General features: G+C 37.6%; 2 protein-coding genes and 1 non-coding gene across 12 annotated transcripts in view; 1 reads left to right on the top strand and 2 right to left on the bottom strand.

Annotated features, from left to right (window-relative positions):
- LOC138709004 (PIH1 domain-containing protein 1-like) overlaps nt 1–14,977 on the top strand; it is a 181,248-nt gene that overhangs the window by 30,084 nt on the left and 136,187 nt on the right. The window lies entirely within an intron of this gene.
- Nucleotides 1–14,977, bottom strand: part of MRP (Multidrug-Resistance like Protein 1) — a 246,098-nt gene that overhangs the window by 162,348 nt on the left and 68,773 nt on the right. The window lies entirely within an intron of this gene.
- Nucleotides 2,100–2,176, bottom strand: TRNAC-GCA (transfer RNA cysteine (anticodon GCA)). Its single transcript has one exon. It is a non-coding gene; the product is annotated as a tRNA-Cys (tRNA).

Raw genomic sequence — 14,977 nt, 5'->3', positions numbered from 1 at the left:
GCGTCGATGAGATTGGTGATAGCGAGATGGTATTTGGCGAGATGAGGCCGAGGATTCGCCATAGATTACCTGGCATTCACCTTACGGTTTGGGGAAAACCTCGGAAAAAACTCAACCAGGTAATCAGACCAAGCGGGGATCGGACCCGCGCCCGAGAGCAACTTCAGGCCGGCAGGCAAGCGCCTTAACCGACTAAGCCACGCCGGTGGCTGGTGTGGCTTAGTGGCTAGAGCGTCAGCACGTAGAGCGAAAACCCGGGTTCGAATCCCGGTGACGGAGAGAATTTTTCTCCGCTCCACCGATCCTTCATCACAACTTAAATAGTAAATAGATGTATTAATAATTTAATAATGTATTTATTTAATCTGACAGGATTAAGGCCATAAGGCCTTCTCTTCCATCCTACCAGATAACACATATAAATACAAAAAAGAAATACAGACACTGATGAAAATAATACAAATTAAGTTAAAGCCCTATAGAGGGTCAACTGAGTATTAACTTGTTCAAGAATTTTACTATCTCGTACAATATATTTTTATTGTTATTAATATTTACTTGTATTCACTTATACTAAAGTAAATTACTGTATATTAAAAAAAAGTATTTAAAATGCATGTTCAGAATTTTACAAGTAACTGCTTCCTTTGCATTGCATTAGATATAGCTCAGTAACTAGGTTTATGGTGTCACTGAATTAGCATGATGATGTGCAAACATATTTATCAGGTAGATATGGGCCTATCAACCTTATCAGTTCCCGTTTCGTATGCACAAGGACACTAAAATAGCAAGCAAGCGCAAAAATAACTAAAATACTTCTTCAGAAATTTATTAGAATATGTTGGAGCCATAAAAATGTCTACCATACTCGAATACAGATTTTTGTGACTACGAATGTGAGTGGAAGACAGATTTTAGAAGTAGGCCTACTTGCATTACAAAGTCATCAGACCAACAGAATGTAGGCCTACGTGGTCATGTGCTGATTTCTAGAAGTAAAGCATTTATGAAATTTCACTGAGAATGATGATGATGATGATGATGATGTTAATAGTAATAATAATAATAATAATAATAATAATAATAATAATAATAATAGTAATAATAATAATAATAAAAATAATAAACAGCGACACAGATTTGAAAAGAAAAGCAACTGTCTAAGAATTGTGCTTCTACCTCTAATTTGTACCAGTTATGTCGATTATATGTGAATATGTTTTTTTTTTTTTGTAAATATTAATTTCAGACCAAATGTTATATATCCGGGTACCTTAACAGTCATGTAGCCTATCCTATACGCTTACCGAAATAATATTATAAGTACTTGGTTATTTAACGACGCTGTATAAACTACGAGGTTATTTAGTGTCGATGAGATTGGTGACAGCGAGATGGTATTTGGCGAGATGAGACCGAGATTTCGCCATAGATTACCAGGCAATTGCCTTACGGTTGGAGAAAACCTCGGAAGAAACCAAACCAGGTAATCAGCCCAAGCGGGAATCGAACCCATGCCCGAGTGCAACTCCAGATCCGCAGGAAACGCCTCAGCAGACTGAGTTACGCCGGTGGCTTTATCAATGTTGTGGGAGAAAATAAGTATAGGCCTAGTAATAACTGCGTTTTATAATCGATATTGTCTGTGCAGCAGATTACATCAATAAAGCAGAAGCTGAAAAAAATACCGAAGCACATTCCATTCTAAATTGAATGTAAACGCATTTATAACCTTGAGTTTGTGACAGTAATTTCTGTAAATGGCAACAGCGCACTTCGCCGTACACGTTCTCTTCATTATACTGTATTGCTGAATGTGCAAGTTCAGACACTAGCATACCAACGTTAATTATTTAACTAATATCTGTAGAGATAGAGCGGTTTAATTTATAGTGCAAAATTCGCAACGGTAACTAAGTTTACCATCTCCGGAAAATGTATTTATTGAAAATTCCTCGGGCCTTGCCCTTGGTAATATTATGTAGGCTACATCACATATTCATTATATATGAGGTCTCGCCTACCTCATTGAATATTACACGACTACTGTGAAGTAGCCAATGTATATTATCATCATTTAAATCGAGAAAAATTCGTTCCGGCACCGGGAATCGAACCCGGGACCTCTCAGCTCTGCGCGCTGAGTGCTCTTTCCAACTGAGCTATGCCGGGATACGATCCATTACAACGAGAGGAGTTCGGCCGGCACCGTGGATCGTGTCCCGGCATAGCTCAGTTGGAAAGAACACTCAGCGCGCAGAGCTGAGAGGTCCCGGGTTCGATTCCCGGTGCCGGAACGAATTTTTCTACATTTAAATGATGCTATTATGTAGGCTAATCAGTTAATCCCTAATCAGAGTCTTAAATGTTAAATATGTGGTTATAAGTACATTCTCCTAAGCGTAGTAACAAGGAAACACATTGTGCCCAACGACGCTAGATTGCTGGACATCCATCATAATCATCTTGTTTTAATATTAGTAACCTATTTTAAATAATAAATCTCTTTATTATTTAAATTTACCCATTCAAATATATTTAAAATGCCATTTTTAGCGATATATATGTATAACGAAGTTTATTATATAGTTTTCAGTCTACAAACTTATCAACAGGCAGCGCATTTTCGTTCCCAAACAAGTTAGGAAAGTTCTCGGTTAGTATATCCTGGAGTTTTAGAGTTCAATCTCTGACCCTAAATGCTTACGCCAGGACGCTACGAAAGGTATAACCTAGCTTCGGTACATACAGTAATAATAATGGAGCATGACAACTGTAAGTGGGATTGCTACTAAATTGAAATGGTCTGTCCAGCTACTTTTTGACCATATAAACGCACTAATACTGCGAAACTAGCTCTGTACAAAATATTAACGCTACATATTACAGAAAATATAATTAGATCGATAATACTACTGAATTAGTATATACTATATATATATATATATATATATATATATATAATAGAACATAATAGTAATCATGATACACATTAACTGTATATACTCTATCTATACTAATAATAAATCTGTAGCCGATTTTTTTCTGGTAATTTTCAATTTTCCAAAAATAATTGGTCCTAACATATATAATTAACCACCCTGAAACCGAAAATCGCTTTTTTGAAATTTTTGTTTGTATGTCTGTCTGGATGTTTGTTACCTTTTCACGCGATAATGGCTGAACCGATTTATATGAAAATTGGAATATAAATTAAGTTCGTTGTAACTTAGATTTTAGGTATATGGCATTGAAAATACTTTATTTAAAAGGGGGGTTATAAGGGGACCTGAATTAAATAAATCGAAATATCTCGCTTATTATTGATTTTTGTACAAAATGCTGCATAACAAAAGTTTCTTTAAAAATGATTTCCGATAAGTTTTATTCTTTCCAAAGTTTGATAGGACTGATATTTAATGAGATAAATGAGTTTTAAAATTAAAATGACGCCATCTAAGACGGTGCAATGAAATAAGAACAAATGACTTCGTCTATAAGGGGCCTGGACAACAACAATACAATACATTTTCACCGCCGCCTTAGATTGTAGCGTTGTTGTTCCTGCAGTAATTCCTATGTGCAAAATATAAACATTTTCAGTAGGAAAAAAGAAAAACACATTTATTCATTCCATGGCAATGGTACATAGGAGATCGTGAATTCTTACATTTTCGAAATAAAGAAATAAAATTACATATCACTGTTTATGCTGTATCACTATTTAAGTTATTTGAAGGTTTCAGAACCATAGTGGGCCAAGCGCCATTTACTGAAGACGTAGAAAACAAGGCTTAAAATTAAGTTATTACCATAATTCAATGGAACCATATAGCAAGTAATATAAAGTTTACACATTAAAACTAAATGATATGTCAATCTTCATTAAACTATAGTTGCGTGTAATAACAAAGAAGAAACATGTTAAAGGAATTGTCATTGCACCAAATGAGTTCTCTCTGGACCAAAATGTTCGCAATTTAATTATTTAAATACAATTTCAATTAAATAACATATTAAACGATTTATCCTTCTAACAAACACGAATGTTCCCTGGATCAAACGTCCTATTTTAATTATGTAATTACTTTATTTTTATTTCTAACAGGTGCAGCGGAGCGCACGGGTACGGCTAGTTTATAATACATTACCTGCTTGCAATTCTATCTTGCTTATGAATCCATGTGACGTAATAGATGTAGCTACCAGAAGAAGCTACTCGATCCGTTGTACGTTTGGGAACGAAAATGCGCTGCCTTCTTATCGAACAAGTATAATAACTGTACCAGCATAATAAACTTCGTTATACATTCTAATGTAATTGAATCCTGAATCAATACTGTATAAATATGTTTCTCAAAATCTTACATTCGAATATGTTTTATTCATTTTTATTAAACTTGGAGTCCACATTTCGCAAGCATACAAGTAGGCCTATAGATATGGTTAGTGATTTATGAATTTGTATTTTTGACTAGGTGTCTTAAAATAATTTTATTCTTTTGAATATCTGATACAACATAATATAATACCTCTTTGTTTTCCATTTGTGGATATTAATAGACCTATATTATTATTATTATTATTATTATTATTATTATTATTATTATTATTATTATTATTATTATTATTATTATTTCGTACGAGGTGGTGACAGTAATAGTATACGTAAAAAATACGAGTACTAGTATTGTTGTGTCACGTCAGAAGCACAGACGGCGAACCATTTAGAACACGTTTGCCCGTGTGATCATGTGGTGTCGTTCTATCCAATCACAGTTACACCACAGTCTAGTATATACAGTCACGAAGCTTGAGTTGTGAGGGTGCTAGGAACAATAGACTGTGTCGGTACTATTTCGCATTGTATGTAATGAGGCGATATTAGCGATCCTAGTGGTTAGCAACTATCTATGGATGCATATTTACTACGTATTGAGTATCGTGACTGTATAGGCCTATACTAGACTGTGGTTACACGCTTTGCTATGCACATTGCTAGTGAAATTACAGTTATACCACAGTCTAGTATACACAGTCACGAAGCTCGAGTTGTTAAGGGTACTAGGAACAATAGACTGTGCCGGTACTATTTCGCATTGTCTCTGATGAGGCGATAGTAGCGATTCTATAGTCGTGACGTTATTCCCGGCGTGACTCCTCGTCTTTGCTTACGTCTTAGGAAGTGAAGGCTCTATAAAGTCTAGGTAGGTAGTATCGTTCGCCATTTTTGTTCTTTCGTTGCCGAGCTACCATAAGAGGAATCTATTTGCCACACCGTTAAACATTATCATGTCGTAGGTCCTATGATAATAAATCAAACGCACTGTAATTCAGCAAATAATTGAGTGGCAAATAATGTCTTCGTGTGCTTTCTGCGAACGCCAACGAAAGAACCAAAATGGCGGGCGATTATATTAAGTATTTATCGAGGCTTAAGAAATGAAAAACGCCTTCATCAGCGAATCACAAGACGCACACATTTAAATGTAGCCGACCTGCAACGCGATTGGCTGCCGGAAATTAGAGCGACGGGACTATAGTGGTTAGCAACTATCTATGGATGCATATTCCCTACGTATTGAGCTTCGTGACTGTATATACTAGACTGTGGTTAGACTCTGAATTGTATTTCTAGATAATTATATTTTTAACTTTTACTGTATATCACCATAGATTATTCAAGCAGGCGTCGGGGTTTCACACACAAACGTTACTTTGCTCTGCTTATCGTTTCTTTCAGCGGGGAGGAGACTGTAAAGATTTAATGTTCAGTGTTACCGGAACTCCGGAACTTATTGCCTGAAGCTTGCTGAAAGAGTACAAAGTTTGTTTTCTCTTTCTTCTTTCGCAAGAGCGCATTTAATATATTCATCCTTTCTGTATGCTTTAACTGTATTCCGGGAACACTGTTGAAAACTATCGGAGCCATATTCTAGGCAGCTGTAGTGTAGTGTGTTAGGTTGAAACTGCTTGAGAAAGTAAAAAAAAACTTCAAACGCTGATATGAGCAAAATTACTTTAAAGTGAAGTCTTTACACATCCGTTAGCATTTAACTGGCAACATCCTGTACGTAGAATTGATTAGCATTTATTCGTTGCATTAATTTCTATGTCCAATTATTGTGGCACGGCGAACATTATATGCCACTACAGACAGGAAGTCAGGCGATTTTTAAAGTTGAAGTACAAGGTACAGCGTTTCCGATACATTTTAATGACTATACAGACTTTCATTTCAGGAGAGTTCGCAGTTTTCATCCCAGAAGTAACACTTCCTCGATAGCTATGAGCGTTAGTTTATATGAATAACATTCTGAAGTGCTTCAGGATAACAGAGAGGATTTGGAATTGAACGGGTTACATCAGCTTCTTGTCTATGCGGATGACGTGAATATGTTAGGAGAAAATCCACAAACGATTAGGGAAAACACGGGAATTTTACTTGAAGCAAGTAAAGCGATAGGTTTGGAAGTAAATCCAGAAGAGACAAAGTATATGACCAGAATATTGTATGAAATGGAAACTTAAAAATTGAAGATTTATCCTTCGAAGAGGTGGAAGATTTCAAATATCTTGGAGCAACAGTAACAAATATAAATGACACTCGGGAGAAAATTAAACGCAGAATAAATATGGGGAATGCCTGTTATTATTCGGTTGAGAAGCTTTTGTCACCTAGTCTGCTGTCAAAAAATCTGAAAGAATATATAAAACAGTTATATTACCGGTTGTTCTGTATGGTTGTGAAACTTGGACTCTCACTTTGAGAGAGGAACAGAGATTAAGGGTGTTTGAGATAAGTTTCTTAGGAAAATATTTGGGGCTAAGAGGGATGAAGTTACAGGAGAATGGAGAAAGTTATACAACGCAGAACTGTACGCATTGTATTCTTCACCCGACATAATTAGGAACATTAAATCCAGACATTTGCGATGGGTAGGGCATGTAGTACGTACGGGCGAATCCAGAAATGCATATAGAGTGTTAGTTGGGGGACCTGAGGGTAAAAGACCTTTGGGGAGGCCGAGACGTACAGTTAAAATGTTATGTTTTATTTAATGACGCTCGCAACTGCAGAGGTTATATCAGCGTCGCCGGATGTGCCGGAATTTTGTCCCGCAGGAGTTCTTTTACATGCCAGTAAATCTACTGACATGAGTCTGTCGCATTTAAGCACACTTAAATGCCATCGACCTGGCCCGGGATCGAACCCGCAACCTTGGGCATAGAAGGCCAGCGCTATACCAACTCGCCAACCAGGTCGACCCGAGACGTAGATGGGAGGATAATATTAAAATGGATTTGAGGGAGGTGGGATATGATGATAGAGACTGGATTAATTTTACACAGGATAGGGACTGATGGCGGGCTTATGTGAGGGCGGCAATGAACCTACGGGTTCCTTAAAAGCCATTTGAAAGTTGTAAGTGATCTGCCCTCCCCCGGTGTACTATAGCGGAACAAACGCACATGAAAAATATACATATTTGTCAACACAGTGGGCCTATTTTTAAATCTATATAATAATATTTTACTTAAATAGGCAGAGGAGTACAACAAGGATGCCATTTATAACCTACCCTATTCAACGGGAGTACCTGGAGAAAGCCCTCTGCATCGTGTTTGTCCATCACGACCTATTGTCCGTTCGGGTAGTTATGTCACAGGGTCGTCGAAACGGGGTAAATCACGTGACACGTAATGGGGGCCCTTTTCTTTAAATTATTTTAAACAGTTGTATAATATTACGTAGACTTTCAATTCCGTACAGAAAATATTTTCAGGAAAGAGGCTAATAACCCAGCCACTAGCTTTTACAGAAGGACTAGCAGAAACGCATGGGGAAAACCGGGATGCGACATAACCACTCGGACGGACAATAGACGGGGTTCGAAGCCGAACCACCTGGATAAAAGACGAACGCGCTAGTCTTGTGAGCCATTGATGCAACGCTGTGTTGGATCGCTTCATAGTACCAGAGTCTAGTACAGGGACATCATTTTATTTTTACTAACATTTTAAATATTAATCTGGCTATACCGTTGGATCAACGCCGTTTGTTACCCCCTTCCACGACTGGAGTTCGATGATACTGGCGTAATATACAAACAAATCACTTTACTAGGTATAGGAGGGAAGAAAAGTAGTTCATCTATTTAGGTAAACTAGGAAATATCGCGCTTTTGAGTTTGATCATTTTCATTAGGTTGTTATTTAGTCAAAATACAGTACAGTATTAACAGTGAGTGTTTTTACTCACGAACTGAGCTGTCCATGTGGACGTATTCATTATGCAGTGTGTATTATACTGTCTACATCACATTGGCGTACAATATAGAGAATGAAGTTAAATTAGAAATAAACATAATATGGATATTTAAACACATTTTGGAAAATGGTGGCAGTTCATTTCGATACAGACTTCAGTTCTAATGTGCATATTAACGCACTATAGACTACTGTACCTAATCCCAATTACCAGTTTCGTCCTTCGTAGTTTACTAGTAACTCATGTTGAAATAATTCTGTACCTACTCTATAAAAGAGTACCTTACGTACTGTAAATTCAATCTTCACTTCTGTCCGATCTGAAAAGATAAAATTACTCAGACGTACTATCTACTGCCCGTCCAAGTGGTTATGTCGTAGGGTAGTAGAAAGGGAGGAAATCACGTGACATTTTAATTACTTAACGAGGCCCTTTTATTTAAGTTATTCTAAACAGTTGTATAATATTACGCAGACGTCAAATTCCTAACAGAAATTAATGTTCTCAGAAAAGAGCTAAGACAATGGGGGAAACCGGGATACGACGTAGGCAAATGGACGACAGTACCTGTGCGAAAATGATTCAATATTGAAAGCTCTTTCGTCACTGGAAAACGCGAACATATTTTTGGAACGTACTGTTTACTATGACCGTAAGGCTACTATGACTGTATATGCGGTCTTGGATCTGTGTGGAGGACGGTTGAACTTCATTAGTAGAAGTGGTGGGAGTGAAGTACATTCAAAAACTCAAGTGCAATAAAAATTGAAGTAAAAATAAAATGATGTCCCTGTATATAGGTCTACAGTCACGAAGCTTGAGTTGCTGAGAGTACTAGGAACAATAGACTGTGCCGTTACTATTTCGCATTGTCTGTGATGAGACGATAGTAGCGATCCTAGTGGTTAGCAACTATCTATGGATGCATATTCCCTACGTATTGAGTTTCGTGACTGTATATACTAGATTGTGATAGTACTATAGAATATGATTCAGTTCTCATAGAAGGCTTGCCGACCTCTACGTAAGAGGATGTTAGAATTTCGTTAAAATGTAAAATTTCGTGAAACTTCGAGAGAAAAAACCTCGAATCCTGCAATACCACTCATATAATTAGTTAAAATTTGTAATTACTAAATATAGATGTTGGTTGGCATGAAATAATTTACTCTATATAGTAATGGTCACACGGGCAGAGAAAACGTGATGCAACATGCCCTCACTTGTCTTTCTGGGAAAGGATATAAAAGGCATGAGGCAGTCAGTCCGGGATATGGGATCAACCTTGAAGAGTAGTGTCAACAGTAACAATTATTTGATGGTCTGGCCTTGATGTCATAACATCACACTGAAAGACAGCTAGACAACGAGAGTTTTCAATTCCGAGGGAGAGTGCCACACAACACTAATTGTGTTTTCTCACGCACAGGTGCGCGATGAATTGTTCGCATTAGACGCCTTGAACAAACAGATTCTTCATGCTGTGATCAATTTCCGATGTGATGCAATAGGGTGCTTTGGTTTCACCTCAGTGCTATTTATTACAAAAGAGTGCGACAAGGCAGGGAAATTGAAATGATACATTTTAGCTATCGAAATTAGAAATGGTATGTTATGACTAGGGCTCGGAAGTTGATGAAATATCATCTTTTTTCTTAGACGTCACAGGCAATGTTCATATTCCCTCTCGCACAAAAAAGTCCCTTGTGCAGACGCTTGTATTTCCCTATTTTGACTATGCTGACATTTTACTCACTGACCTTTCCAGCGACAACAAAACGAAACTTCAACGCGCTCATAATTTGTGTGTACGTTTTGTAAGCAATGTTCGTAAATATGATCATATTACCCCATCCCTGGAAACAATAGGTTGGCTTAAGGGAAGACTCCACTGAAAATCATGAAAATGTTTCCAAATTTTTTTAGCTATTTCACTTATTCAGAATTTATATTTTCATACCCTAAATGGATTCAGCTCAATTCTGATTACAAATACTCGTATGTTTACACTTTTTAAATTAAGGCTGGAAGAGGGCGTGGAATTTAAAGAGCTGTCAAAATTGTTTTTCATCGAAGAATTCTTTTTTAAAATTTCTGATTACAAATCTAGTAACTTTTTGTTGGCTCCCTGAAGTTACTAGATGAATGTAGTGGAGGAGAATATTAATTTACATAAATATTCATTTTATTTTCAAATCTATTTTTCTGTGTTCATTTTTATTGATTCAACACCAACTTTCTTATGCCAAATATTAATCAATCTGGATGAAAATTTTACTGCAAGTATTTATGAGGTAGCTGCATGTTTCTATGGATTTATTTTGTGAGAAATGCTGCTAGTCTATTTTATTAATATTTTTCTTAAGAAAAATATTAATAAAATAAACTAGCAGCATTAAGAAAAATATTAATAAAATAAACTAACAGCATTAAGAAAAATATTAATAAAATAAACTAGCACCATTTCTCACAAAATAAATCCATAGAAACATGCAGCTACCTCATAAATACTCGCAGTAAAAATTTCATCCAGATTGATTAATATTTGGCATAAGAAAGTTGGTGCTGAATCAACAAAAATGAACACAGAAAAATAGATTTGAAAATAAAATGAATATTTATGTAAATTAATATTCTCCTCCGCTACATTCATCTAGTAACTTCAGGGAGCCAACAAAAAGTTACTAGATTTGTAATCAGAAATTTTAAAAAAAGAATTCTTCGGTGAAAAACAATTTTGACAGCTCTTTAAATTCCACGCCCTCTTCCAGCCTTAATTTAAAAAGTGTAAACATACGAGTATTTGTAATCAGAATTGAGCTGAATCCATTTAGGGTATGAAAATATAAATTCTGAATAAGTGAAATAGCTAAAATATTTGGAAAAATTTTCATGATTTTCAGTGGAGTCTTCCCTTAAACTAGATAAGAAAAGAAATTTACATTCACTTCTCTTTCTCTTCGAAATCTTGAACTCTTCTATTCCTTCGTACCTGTCGTCTCGCTTCACTTACCTTTCTTCCCACCACAATCTGAACACACGCTCTCGCCATGAAACAATACTAACAATACCATCCCATCGCATCTCCTCATACTCATCCTCTTTCACAATAGCCCTGCCAAGATTCTGGAATTCGTTACCTGCTAGCATCAGGGACTGTCGAAATAAAATTGAATTCAAACCCAAACTTACTAGGCACTTGGTCAGTAATTGAGACTCGTTCAGACATGGTTTCTTGTAAATAGTTCTCTTAATCTACCACAAAATATTTCAATATCCGGTGATTTCATCACTATAGAATTTTGTTATTCTAGGTTCAATTTGTAATTCAGTAAATACAAAAATATTCTTTGTTCTTAACTTCTATGATAAAATGTCTAGCTTTCATTAATCAGGTAATCTTGCCGTACTTTAATTTTTATTGTAAATTTAATGTTAATTATAATTTTATTCTTCATATTATAGTTGTAATCCCCTGGTAGAGGGACAGAGAAGGCCTGACGGTCTTATCTCTATCAGGTTAAATAAATAAATAAATACTAAATACAATGCAGGATTCAATATAAACTTGTTTCATTTCAACATGAACCAGTATAACCTACGATGGAAGAGTAATGGAACGGAGAAAAATTCTCTCCGGCGCCGGGATTTGAACCCGGGTTTTCAGCTCTACGTGCTGATGCTTTATCCACTAAGCCACACCGGATACAACCCCGACGCCGAACAGAATCGTCTCTGATTGAGTTCCAACTCTTGGGTTCCCTCTAGTGGCCGCCCTTTGCACTACGTCATAGATGTCTATGAACATCGGACCGAAGTCCACACATGTGCTCAGGTGCACTCGTTATGAGTGACTAGTTGGCCGGGATCCGACGGAATAAGCGCCGTCTTAAATCACTTCGTGATTTACGCATATCATATATTATTTCAATGTACCGAAGTACATATGATATTTCCATGCAGATATTCTGCGTCATCATACGATGGAAGAGTAATGGAACGGAGAAAAATTCTCTCCGGCGCCGGGATTTGAACCCGGGTTTTCAGCTCTACGTGCTGATGCTTTATCCACTAAGCCACACCGGATACAACCCCGACGCCGAACAGAATCGTCTCTGATTGAGTTCCAACTCTTGGGTTCCCTCTAGTGGCCGCCCTTTGCACTACGTCATAGATGTCTATGAACATCGGACCGAAGTCCACACATGTGCTCAGGTGCACTCGTTATGAGTGACTAGTTGGCCGGGATCCGACGGAATAAGCGCCGTCTTAAATCATATGATGACGCAGAATATCTGCATGGAAATATCATATGTACTTCGGTACATTGAAATAATATATGATATGCGTAAATCACGAAGTGATTTAAGACGGCGCTTATTCCGTCGGATCCCGGCCAACTAGTCACTCATAACGAGTGCACCTGAGCACATGTGTGGACTTCGGTCCGATGTTCATAGACATCTATGACGTAGTGCAAAGGGCGGCCACTAGAGGGAACCCAAGAGTTGGAACTCAATCAGAGACGATTCTGTTCGGCGTCGGGGTTGTATCCGGTGTGGCTTAGTGGATAAAGCATCAGCACGTAGAGCTGAAAACCCGGGTTCAAATCCCGGCGCCGGAGAGAATTTTTCTCCGTTCCATTACTCTTCCATCGTATGATGACGCAGAATATCTGCATGGAAATATCATATGTACTTCGGTACATTGAAATAATATATGATATGCGTAAATCACGAAGTGATTTAAGACGGCGCTTATTCCGTCGGATCCCGGCCAACTAGTCACTCATAACGAGTGCACCTGAGCACATGTGTGGACTTCGGTCCGATGTTCATAGACATCTATGACGTAGTGCAAAGGGCGGCCACTAGAGGGAACCCAAGAGTTGGAACTCAATCAGAGACGATTCTGTTCGGCGTCGGGGTTGTATCCGGTGTGGCTTAGTGGATAAAGCATCAGCACGTAGAGCTGAAAACCCGGGTTCAAATCCCGGCGCCGGAGAGAATTTTTCTCCGTTCCATTACTCTTCCATCGTATGATGACGCAGAATATCTGCATGGAAATATCATATGTACTTCGGTACATTGAAATAATATACAGTATAACCTACTTTTATTTTGCATTTTTTTTTTTTTGCATTTTTCGGTCATTTATTATCTATTGGTAATTTTTTTTTAGGAAATATTCTACTCTTTGTAGCATTTTTGCCCTTTTCTGCTTTTGAACGGGCTTTTTTTCACGGTGTAATCGTCTATATTCGAGAACCTACTGCAGATTGTTTATGCAATTCGATTGCGTAATACAGAAATTTTCCTTATGGTTGCCTTGATTCTTGATCACGTGCGTTACGTGATTCCCCAAATTCAGCGCAATAGAACAAATATTGCAGTCGCAATGCCCGCAAGTGACGACTTAAAAATTGCGAAAGTAAAGCAACCGGCGATCCTTCAAACCCGAGACCCTACGAATAGCCATGACTCTTTACTGCAGTGCTGAATAAGGGGTATGTTTGGGAATTTCAGTTCCTCCTAGTAATAATTCATTCAGTAGATTGCCGCTATAATACGCTCACCATATGCTTAATGTCTCAAATTTGCATTTTTTTGGACTATGGTTCTTTTTTAAAAAACTCTTCATTTAAACATGGTACTGTATGACAAACGAAACACTGCAAAGACTGACGAACACTATTGACGCAGCAGAACGAGCCACGGGAGCGAAGTGGACCTGGGGGGGACATGTGGCGAGACTACACCAGGCAAGATGGACCCATGCAGTCACGATGTGGGACCCCTACGTCGGAAAGAGAGGACAGGGAAGACCACGGCTCAGATGGTCTGACATGTTTACCAAATAGGCGGGGAAACAATGGTCGAGAACAGCAAAGAACAGAGTTTTGTGGAAAGAACTAGGGAAGGTCATTGTAAATAGATAACGTAATCAGTGTTAAGATATTGTAAATAGTAAAGTCAGTATTAGTGAAAGTGTAAGATAAGTTTTGTAAATAGTAAAGTCAGTGTTGAAAAAGTGTCAGGTAAATGGTGTAAATAGAAATCAGTGTTCGTCAAAGTGCCAGTGTCAGTATAATGTGTGTAGTGCAAGAAAAAAAATGAACAAAGAACATAGTGCTGAGACTAGTTAAAGTTGAACAGGGTTATTAACCATGTCACAAGCTCGCCTGGATTAGCTCACCAAGCGAGTACACTTGAGCCATCCCCGTCGAGGGGGTTCTAACCCCATCACAGGAGGTCTGTGCCCAACATGGGACATCATGACTAACATTCATTCATTCATTCATTCATTCATTCACTGTATAACTTGGATATGGCCAAGTATTGGTCCTTTAAGAAAATGGAAGCTTGTCTCCAAAGCCCTTCAGTAGATCAGAAATACATCAAAGGAAAGTCAGCATTGGGAAATAAGAGCAAATGTGAAGATTTGTTCATACATGAAAATTTTTACGAAATATTATGAAATATGAAAAACATATCGCCGTTTCCATCTACTCATGGCGAAACAGGAACATGAACATTATGGTCTGCCTCGGTAGCGTAGTTGGTATATTTATCACTACATGTGTAGTGTCGCTACGTATGAATGTGGAATTCCATAGTTATTTTTCGAATACAAAATGAGTCTACGAGCAAAATATTTTGATAAACATGATCTGTGGAGTTCCAAATTGAAGCTTACCTAAGA

This window comes from Periplaneta americana, chromosome 11 (assembly GCF_040183065.1).
Source record: "Periplaneta americana isolate PAMFEO1 chromosome 11, P.americana_PAMFEO1_priV1, whole genome shotgun sequence".
NCBI lineage: Eukaryota > Metazoa > Arthropoda > Insecta > Blattodea > Blattidae > Periplaneta > Periplaneta americana.
The sequence above is the reverse complement of the archived record's forward strand: the minus strand, read 5'-3'. Positions and strand labels throughout refer to the sequence as shown.